This window comes from Apium graveolens, chromosome 11, assembly GCF_009905375.1.
Source record: "Apium graveolens cultivar Ventura chromosome 11, ASM990537v1, whole genome shotgun sequence".
NCBI classification, from domain to species: Eukaryota; Viridiplantae; Streptophyta; class Magnoliopsida; order Apiales; family Apiaceae; genus Apium; species Apium graveolens.
The window spans coordinates 171,163,962-171,175,056 of NC_133657.1; the positions used below are offsets into that span (position 1 = coordinate 171,163,962).

The 11,095-nt window shown below is 44.4% G+C and overlaps 1 non-coding gene across 1 annotated transcript; it reads left to right on the forward strand.

Annotated features, from left to right (window-relative positions):
- Positions 1-10,799: 10,799 nt before the first annotated feature.
- On the forward strand, positions 10,800-10,872 carry TRNAM-CAU (transfer RNA methionine (anticodon CAU)). Its single transcript has one exon. It is a non-coding gene; the product is annotated as a tRNA-Met (tRNA).
- The last annotated feature ends 223 nt before the right edge of the window (positions 10,873-11,095 follow it).

Below are 11,095 nucleotides of genomic sequence, written 5' to 3' on the forward strand. Positions count from 1 at the left end.
ATTACTACTACTAGAGTACTTATCTAATATAAAGGAGAGCTCTGTAAAAGCGAACTAAAGCCCTATCTATTACATCCACCACTTGATGAGCCAAGCCTTACACACTCATAAAAAAAACACAGGCTCGGGGAAAAAGAAAAAAAAATATAGCATCGGATAGCAGGCCTACAAGCAGACAGCATTCACACAGGAAACAAAAGAGGTCAGTGCTGCAACTATGGTAGATGGGCTTGGTGGTCTTAAGAATGGTTCGGGTGGGGTGGGTTAGGCGGCAAAATTAGTTCATACAGGTGGGAGCATTCGTTGATCTCTACGATCGACCCCGGACGTACCCATTCGCCGCGTGGGGAACCGGGTAACCAAAGTCACGATGAGAATAAAGGAAGTTCACTGGCTAACTCCCAGAGGTGCTGGTTCAAATCCAGTTCGTGACATGGTCATCGAGATGAGAATAAGAGCAGACGGTATTGGACCAAGGGCAAGCCCCCCTTTACACTATGGGATCAATCGGGCCTCTTTTAAGTGGGTCCTCCGTATCGCTCACCATCTGGCAACTATTGTAGGTCGTGAAACTCGGTTTTCTTGAGGGCCTTCCATTCTATTGATCAAGACGAACACGTATATCTCATTCTCTTCTTAGCAAAAGCAAGCAGCAACTACGGCAACTGGAATAGGGGAGGGGGGATATTTAGGATCCTAATCTTACCGCACCGTAAGAAGAGAAGAGCCCACCTCGTAATTTAACCATGAGTTCACAGCTTAGGATCAGAAGGAACCCATCCCGTCTTTCATTAAAGCAATGGTCTACGACTCCGCTGCTTGCTTAGGATAGGAGAGCTCCTTTGTTATTTTTGTTCTACCGTTAAGAGAAGGATCACAAGCCCTAGTCCCAAAACAGCATATTTCTTATCTGCACCTGAAAGGGATTCATGAGCAAGAGCTTCTTTTTAAGCTTCTTCAACAAAAGCAATTTCTGCGGATCTTCCTCCAACAGAATCAATGGCTAACTCAACTCTCTCCCTTTCCGGCTTAGCCTACCGCTCCGTGGGCTTCTATCCCCCTGGTCGTATTCAAAGGATCTCTCAAGAGTGAAAATATCTCCCCCCGCAACTCTTAGAAATACAGTAAAAGTAAGAGTCATACGCCAAATCGGAATATTATTGATATCCCCCAATAGTATAGATCTTTCCTCTCCGCCGCTCTCTCCCGACTGAACTATTGGAGTGAGGCCGAATAAAGAGACATTCTACTTTTTCCAAACGCACCTAGCTTTCTCTTCCTTCTAACGTGGTTGATCAAGTAATTTACTTAAGTCAGGCTCGAGCATGAAAGGAAAGTAGGCAGATTCAGTTAATGAAAGTTAGGCTTTAGCCTAACGAAACCGGACTCATAAGCTTAGAAAGGGAAGGCTTTCACGCTTGGGCTACCTCGCCTCTAACTAAGTAGTTGACTTACGAAAATTAGGGCTTGGTATGTGTTGGAGACATCGGCTTTATGCCAGGTTATTAGTGAAGGGTTTTGCTACCGAAGGGCGTAGTAATCCAGCATTAGTGAGTCTCAACTCCCGGTGGATTGAAAGAGTTGCTTACAAGACTGTCCTCTAAGGCTTTATTCATTCTAATATGGTCCCGAATAAGCAGATAAAGTTTTCTTCTTTCGATAGACTCTGCTCTTGCAGTCGTGTCGATAAAGGAAGATCCCATGCATCTATAAAATATAAGTTTCCAGATGATTGATTCTTTCGGATTCCTTTAGAGTAAGGCATTAAGCCTATTTGACGGAGTGGCGGGGAAAGTCAAGCCTTACCTTCTTAGTCTATTGCCTCGCTCTCCGCTGCTTTGTTCCGGAAAGAGGTACTCTAACTATTGAGAGCATCTCTTCCACTTTTATGCGTTTAGTCTCGCCTTGGTACGAGGAGAATTGGGGATGGAAATGGATTACACTCCTTCTCTCCCTCTTTACTGTGCTAGCAATCAGGTAATCCGGTAAAGAAGTCAAGAAGTCAATCCAGTAAGCCAAGGCGGGAAAGCGAAAGCTGTGCTTTCCTGTCACTACTCTTTCTCTTACCCGGAAAAGGCCACCCATCTAGTTCTCTCATACTAAGATACACCGAGCTTTCTTCAGAGCAGAGCAACTCTTTCTTTATGAAAGGACCGGCCAACTACAGCTCAAGTCAAAAGAAAGGACCTGAGCACATTGACATCGAAAGAAAGGCCAATGAACATCGGTCAAGTCCTATTCAATCCGCCTTACCGACGAGGAGAAAACCTCGTCTTCCAGCTTCGAGCAAGCAAGGAGCGTAAGCGACTTTCCCGATAGGGAAAGGAGCGGGGACCGGCCCTTCATTCATTAAGTTTAGGGATTTGAGTCAGGGACAACAGAGGAGCAAGCCCAAACAGAAGCAACAAGAAAAAACAAAGCAAGAAAGAAAACAGCTGTTTGTCTTACTGTCCCCGAGGAAGGGAAGAAAGAGGATGAGCTGCCAGACAAAGCACAACGGAGGAATGAACTTCAAGCATGGAAGGGGAAAGTAACGGCACTCTAAGCTGTATTCCATTTACAAGAAAGCCAATTCAACCGCTTCGCCCCTATTCTTTCTCTAAAGTCAAGAGTGCTTTTGTCTCTCCGTAGGGGTTGGGGCAATCCTAGTATTCAATATAGCTGGCTAACACTTCCCGACCGTTGGTAGGGAAGGCGAGTGTAACGTTCCAAGGAACTAGACAGATCGAGGGTCAAGAATCACGTAAACCACAGAATCCGCTCTGCTGGCGCTACCAATAGGTGCTCTTATCCCACTCCTACAAGTCTAGTCTGGCCCGGCATAGTGAGGGGCAAGTGGTTCTACAGCAACCTTCTTGTTCCTAAAGCGAAGCAGCAAAGAAAGTAGTAGCCGCTCGCTATGTGTGATTCGATGTTAAGACCCCTAAAGCAAGCTATTGAATTGTTCCCTATCGATTAACTGCTGTAAACGATTACAAATACCGTAGAACTTCCGTTTTTCTCTAACTCTAAAAAAGTGTCAAATTTCTCTTTGTCTATTGAACAAAATTTAGTATAAGTCTTAACTCTTACACATTTCCCGAGGTCATCAGGTTCCCCGGTACGAGCTCCGAAATCGATGATTCTTGGCCATTCCTATATTAACTTAAGGTTTCGCGTCGAGAAGGTAAATGTAATCCGAACTAACCCTCTTCTTATTCTTATTATATTAAAAGGAACCAAGCCCAGATGGAACAAAATAGGATGATGAACCTCTCCTCGAGTCAGGAGCTTTTGCATTTGAAGCTAAAAGCAGTACTTATATCCTCCCGTCCTACCAATCTTCCTAGTATGGTTGATCTTAGGGCTGGGGTAGCTGGGAACACTAAAAAAAGTAAGGCAGTGCTCCCTACCCCGGTTGAAGTGCTCACTCCGGACAGAGATGCCCACCGCTAAATATCTTCCAAGTAAGACAAGTCAAAGCACCTCAGAAAGGCGGAAAAAGTAAAGAACGTGGATCTGGTAGATCACACCTGTATTGAATGTTAATGTGGACATGTCAGAAAGGGCGTACCAGCAGCAAAGAGCCCAACGGATCAGAGAGGAAAGAGGATTCCATCTCCGCCTAACATATATAGCAGTCGGAAAATGCGGTTCGTCGGATACGGTCCACACCGCACTCTCAAAGAAAGAACTACTGCATTGAAGATCCAACCCTGCAAGCAAGAAAAGTCGTCGATAGCCAATAACGGACTGAGCCTCGCTCCAAACGAGGTATGATGCAAGCGATGATATCTCTACCATCGGTTAGGGCATCGGACTACTTCTTACCCAGAGCCTGTAATAGTGGTATTTCTCCTATTGCCATTGTATCACTCCTGGGAGTGAGCTAAGGATATTTGGGAAGCAAGCCCTATTGGAGTGCTTAAAAAGATCTTCGCCTGGAGTTCCCTTTGGGAAGCCCTGTAAATTAGGTCCAGTTTCCTGTAAGGCAATGGAAGATCTAGTACCTGTTGCAGAAAAAGACTTCTTCCTGCCATTGCAGCTAAGCCCATTAAGTTCCAGTCTTCTTTTGGTCGGGAGTCGTAAGCCCTGTTTTCAGGAATGGAATCATAAGGGATTTCCGGATTGAGAGGTAGTTCACTAGTTCATCTCGGTAGAACACATATATGAAAGATGTGGTTGGGTTCAAATCCCAATGAGCTAATGCGAGGTTCTGAAAGAAGAACATCAAAGTAGTTACTCTGATGAAGAAAAGAGCTCCGAAAGTGAATCATCCCCGAGCGAGCTTTTTCCGCACTAAAGAATTTGTTGTAAAGGCTGCTCATCATACTAGTGTTCTAATTCCTTGGACTCCATTGGCTGTTGTAGTTAGGAGCATACACCTAAAAAAAAGGCCTATTCTTGATCCACCATCCATCCCTTCTTAAGCCTGTAACATATTTAGGTCAGCGGAGAAAGCGTGTCCCTCATCTGATGATGCAGGGGACCCGTCGACTTTCTCCCTCATTGGCTCGGGACGCTCGTAAGGTGCTTATTACGGGGGTACGGATACAACCCTTCATAGCACCTAAACTACGATTTTTCTCAAGTCTTACCGAAATCGGATTTCCTTTTCGTGCCATAAGTCAGCTTTTCAAATATCTATAGAATGAGCGCTGTGAGCTATCTGCCCCAAAGAGATTCAGCGAGTGAACTAGGTTTTGGTATTCCTTCTCGAGCTTCTATTTCTTCCGTTAAAGAAGATTCGAGAAAAGATGGAATAGGAAGACGTGTTTCCAGAACGAACAAGATACGGGTTGAGAAGGGGGAGTTAGCAAAGTTAGACAAGATTGGAATGGGCATAGGAACATGTATTGATGTACCAGATCGGCTAATGCTCCCAGGTTGATGCGATGTATTCCACCAGTTGACCGAAGACTTGATTATTGGTATATCGATCGGTCCAACACGGATTGAAATAGGAGCCGGTTCGACAGAAAGCTTTTGAAAACGCAGTGCACCCAGGTAAATAAGGAACGAGATGAATACAGAGGTTAAACGAGCATCCCACACCCGAAAGGTGCCCCACATAGGTCTTCCCCGAAACCCCCCAGTAACTAAGGTAAACAACGTAGAAAAAGCACCCATTTCTGTACCGGTTCCGGAAGAGCGAAGAAAAAGGGGATGTTTTGTTAATAGGAACAAGAAAGTGTTTATAGCCGTAGCGATATAAACAATAATACTCATCCGAGCCGCAGGAACATGTACATACGGAATACGAGAATTTCCACCTTGTTGAAGATCTAGTGGTGCTACCCGAAGACTTAAATGAATAGCCATCGCTGTTAAGAACAACCGAGATCCAATGAGAATTTGCGCGTAGCTTCTGGTCTTTGACATCAAAAAAGAAGGTTGTAATAACGAAACGGACATGTGAGATTTTGGTCCTAGCTAGTGGAACAAGAAAGACATGGATCTATATTCAATACACAATCAAAGGATTTCCCCCCCAAAAAATCGAAGAATTCCCCTTGCTTTGTTTTCGCTCCGCTCGTGCGTGGCACTCCTTGCTCGCGGGGCGGCATACCTAAAAAAGAAAGGTTTTGGAATTGCTTCTATTTTCGGTCAGGGGTTAGCGTTCGACCTTCTCTCCTACGCCATTCTCACGAATCCCCCTTATCTACTAAAATACGGGCCTTTTCCTTTTGGTTACCCAATAGAACAGGTTGTTGTAGAAAAAGCCCTCAAGATCCTCGTTTTCATTAGAGATCTCGTGGAGCATTTCCCGGTAGACTTCGGGCCCCTCTTTAGTGCCATAAGTGTCTTCGGCAAGATTTGATATTGCCTCGTGAAGTCGCTCTCTTTTTCGAGTATACGGCGGTAGCTTCCCTTGTATTTGGGGCAAGTCCGCGCTAAATAACTCCAAAAAGCGCTTTCGGATTTGCTCCCGAAGAAGATAAGTTTCATTTAATGAATTTATAAGATCGAATATTTCCATAAGGAAGCCGAGGGGGGGCTTAGCTTACAACAAGAACTGGTTGGCTTTTTCTTTTGCCTACTTCAAACTTTCATGATGGATTGGCTTAGCTTAACGATAGAACTCCAACCCCCTTATCCAACTACAACTCTTCAACTGCCAAAGAAAAAATGTATTTCTTTATCCTACTGAAAAGAAAGAATTATATTAGCAATATTAGCAATGGCTGGATCAACGCTCGCATGGACTCATTAAAAAAAAAGACTATTCCAGATGATGTTGCAGTCTTATTTTCACTTAACTAACTGTACACTTTTTTTTACTTTATTGGAAAATAAACACCGTAGGCTGTTTGACTCAAAGGGCTTTCGTGGTTATGCGCCCTGCCCCATTAGACCATTTAAGTGAAGGAAGGACCTTGAGTGCGCTTTTTCTTTTTTCTTTCTTATAGCTTTCTGTCCTAGCTGCCAGGCGGAAGGGAGTCCTCTGTGTATCTAGTATAGTAGACGACCATATCAATTCAATTAGATGTAGGTGCCATTCAAAACTCAAATCCAATTTCCTATAGAAATAAAAAGTTCGTTTCAATCGAATGCGTAAAACTCATCATAAAGGCGGTGATCACTAATGCTTTGAGTTTGAGTTGGCTTCCGGGGTGCCCGGTGAAGAAGATGATACCGAATCCTCAAGGCATCCCTACTCCGTGGTGCGGCTAGTCACTATTGGCCAACTCCATCCGGTCGAGCTACCACGCTGATCCCATTCATTGCTTTAAAAAGGGGTGAAAGGCTAGTTAAAGGTCTTTTCGATAAATATAAATGACGTCGTATCTCCGGTCGAGCGGAACCAAGGCTCCTGGCCGATTAAAATAATAAATATATATGACCTATAAGATAAGGTGAGACCTCATGCTTGTAGCTTGCTGCTCGCTACTAATAAAGATAAAGAAATGGCGTGATAGAAGATAAAATTTTCCCGGTATCAACCCTTTCTTCCAGATCCTCGCCTCTATGGGCCAAATCACTCTCCTCGGGAGTTCTCTCCTTGACTACACCCTCCTCGGCTTTGTTACCCAGACACTCATCCTGAGCAATCTCTTCCGGTTCAGCAGTGTCCAGATCTGGCATCTTTGCCTCTTCTTGTTCAGGGTCCTCTAGAACCGCAAAAAGGTTCGGGCTGACTAGGTCCAGTTGGGTCATTCCACTAGCACAACTAGTGTCCAGCTCCCCCCTTTGCCATTGTCACTGCTGGTACCTGACCCCTTTTTCCGGTCCCGCTGAAGGGGAGTTAGATAGAGGAATTTAATCTTGGCCTATATATAATAATACAAGAATGCTCTTTCTAAGAGTATAGTGAAAGAAAGATTCTCTATCTTCCTAGTGATGGGTACCTATAATTGGCTAGCCTGCCCATCTTGCTACGATGACATACTTAAAAAGAAGCTATTTTGCTTCCAGGACATACCTACTATCTATCTCCTTTCTTAGACGTACTTAATATTAATAGGGCGGGTACTCCCTCTCAACGACTACACTAACTAGGGCGGCGGATCTGGTTTCTTTGCAGATGAATGATATGTACTCCAGGAACACAAAAGAGATATTTCACATACGAGGTGCTTTTTGACTTATTCATGAATTCCGGTTTCTTTGCACGTGAGACAGGTCCACAGGTCAAGAGATATTTGCAGATCTGTTCCAATGCATTCTTTTTGATCTTGTACCCTAGGTTTAGGCTTGAATGTAACGATAACACCTATAAAGAAAAGGAGTCCCTTTTGCGCGATAGAGGCTAAATAAGTTGGGCTTGTTGTCTACTCGAGTGTATCGATAAACCAGTCATCTCAACATTCCAAATTCCTATGTTTCTAGCCAGCAGCCTATTACGTAAACAGCTTTGTCAACGTTGACATATACATTGGAAAACGAATCCTTTGGCCAGGTTCAGTAAAGAGAAATCGCAGGATAAACCTGTGGTGGGGAACGCTCGATATAAGCTCAAACAAGGGTGGTGTAGTCGCTTTCCTATGCCCTCCCGAGGGATTCGTTACGAACACTAACGCAAGCAACGTCTTTTTTTTGCCGTTGATGGTTGCAGCTTCTTCTCTTCGTTCGAGCTGCTTTCGCTCCAGCACCTATGGATTTTCTTTATCAAGAAAGAAAAGAAGAAGAAAGAAGAAGATCTATTAATATGCATGGCTGCCTATATAACATGTTGCCTCCGACCTCTGTCTCACGACCGCAAATAGAACCTGTAGCTTCATGCCCCGCCCCATTTAAGGCTACTAATAGAATAGGGTTGTGCCTACGCCTCTACCTACGCACGATGCCACCTGTGCCTATGCCTCTGCGTCCGATGCCACGGAATCTGCTGCAAAGTCAGTCTTACTAGGACCCGAGACTGGCATTTGTCTTTCCGAACTAATTGCGGCTATTGGATTGGGATCCAGCCCAGACCTGGTAAGCATTTCTTTGAACAGCAGAAAAGCATTCGACCTCGGATGTCGCTAAGCTAAGGGATTTCTTTCAAGTCAATTGAATTGCTACAGTGCCATAAGCTGGTTGGGTAAGACCGGATACATTAACAGCAAGTAAACTACCTTGTTATAAGCATATAACACGCCTTATTGCCTCGTAGAGTCTCTTGGCATCCTAGCAACGGTTTCTTTGCTACTATACTGTATATGCTTCTAAAGCTATACATCGCTTTTCTGCTTTAACTACGTATCCAAGCAACTAAAAGAGAACTTACCGGACAAAGAGCTAATAGTTAGAAGCAACTGCAACATTGAATAGCGCTTTCAGCTACAGAATGCGAGGTTAGCTACACTTGCTTAGTTCAAACAACAATAGCTACAATAACTGCTAAAACAGCAGAGCTCTTAGCAACATTTCCCCCGAACTACTCGCTCAAGCAGGAACAAGAACTCCTAGCTTCAATAGCAACTTTAGCACCTTAGCCCCTAGCTACACTTGCTGCTCTGCATTAGCTACACTTTAGCTAACTACAACACTTTCCGTAGGGCTATAAGTAAGTCAAAAAAGAGCTGTTTGCGCATAAGAGCTGATTGTCGACCACCAGAACAAAGAAGACCAGTTTCTTTGCAGATGAATGATATGTACTCAATGGGACTGTTCGATCTACGATTCTTGCACATTCCCTATTTGCGAGACTTTTCATGTATCCGGTCATGGGTCATCTAAGTCTTTGATACGCTTATGTGTGAGCATCTTTGTCGTATCTGTTGAATTCGAATTGTCACTGCCTGGATCCGGGTCTTTACTGCCTGAGCTATCACTCTGATCAAGCGAGGTTCTGAAAGATGCTCGAATTGTGTGAGAGGTTCCATCCTCCGGCGTACTTTCAGAAGTAGCATCACTCCCAGAGCTGCCTGAGCCTGAGTCTGAGCTATTGTCTTCACTAGCCTCTCCATGAGTCGTATCTGTTGAGTCATCAGGTGCATTAGTTTCAGAGTCATAGCTTGAATTAGAACAGGTGATTGGGTCTTTGCCTCTACATGAGCTATTCTTTTCTGAATCACTACTAGAACTCCAGCTTTCACTCAGATCAATATCTGAAATGGTTGGCCTTTCTTGTGCTGTTGAAGAGCCACCTGAGCTATTAGGCCTGTCATGGCTGCTATCATCACTCAGATCAAGCGAGGTTCTTACAGCATCATTGTTTCCATCTTTCACATCCGTAGGCTTATTAAGACTGTCATAAGTGCTATAAGAAGTGCTATCAGTTGTAGTCTTGTTGCTAGAAGAATCATCATAAGAAGTTGTATCTCTTTCTTTTTGTTGCCAGAGCTAGTTGAAGAATGGTTAGTAGTCTTGGTGCCAGAGCTAGTTGAAGAGCTGGTAGGCGAAGAAGTGCTAGTTGTTGAAGAGCTGGTAGGTGGATTAGTTTCAGATATGACCTGGTATAGAGTCAGAGCTAGTTGAAGAAGTGCTATTGTTATTGTTGTCTGAATCACTCCCAGAGCTGCTCTCTTCTGTGCTATCATAGTTGTTGCTTTCCCGCGCACTTGTGTTGCTGTTGCTTTCTGTATCATAGTTGTTGCTCTCATAGTAGCTGCCATTGCCATCTGAACGAACAGTTCTGACTTCTGGATAGATGTTGCCAGAGCTAGTTGAAGAAGTGCTATTGTTATTGTTGTCTGAATCACTACCATCACTAGTCTCTAAACGAGGCGTAGTTTCAGAGTCACTCCCATAGCATGAGTCTGAATCATCTATGTTTCTTATTTCAGTAGTAGCGCTCCCGCCCTCATTGTTTCCATTCAAGCCATCATCGCTTCGCTCATCCTTGCCGCTAGAGCTAGTTTTTGTGTTTCAGTATCGTTGTCTTGCTTCGTTTCACTTCGCTCTTAGAATCATAGCTTTCACTCAGATCAATATCACTTTCATTGTAGCCTGAGTACTTGTTGTTTTGGCTGCTAGGCAAAGAATGTGGTTCTAGCGGGAGGAGTGCAACTGTGAAAGGTTTGTTTGTGGGCCAAGTAGCCATTGTTCTTTCTTTCTTGCTTTGTTGCCGGTCGAGAAAGGTGCCAGATCCAGGACTTTGTGCTTGAGATCGGCTACTTGGAGGTGGGGTAGGGAATTGGTCAACTGAAGGGCTTAGATGGCACCTAACCACCATAGGAAAGATGCATCTCCGAGCATCTGGGAACATCCCCCGAAGCTAGTTCCCTAGTAAGTAGCTTGTTATATAAGCTACATTTCCCCCAGCTAGATTAGCTGCATTAGCCGTAACCAGTGTGCTTCGCCTTCGGCAACACACCAAGCGCTGGTTCTATCCCGGCCAAGCAACCAAAGCCGGGGACCTAGGTGGGAATAGTGAAAGAAAGAGAAGGGGAAGAAGCGGGGTAGAGGAATGGTCAACTCATCAGGCTCATGACCTGAAGACTGCAGGTTCGAATCCTGTCCCCGCCTAATCACTTGAGAGACTTTCGTCAGTCCTGCTCGTGAGATCTTCGACGTCAGAGAGTTTTTATCGAGAAACCAACGACCAAAGTGCCTAGCCATGTGTAGACCGAAATGGTCTCGCGAGTAATGTTACGTAACCCAAAATTCGTACCAAAATAATTACAAAGTGACGTGGCATGACACGTGTTTAAATATAATTTGTGGGTACATATGAATGCATGCGGGGTCC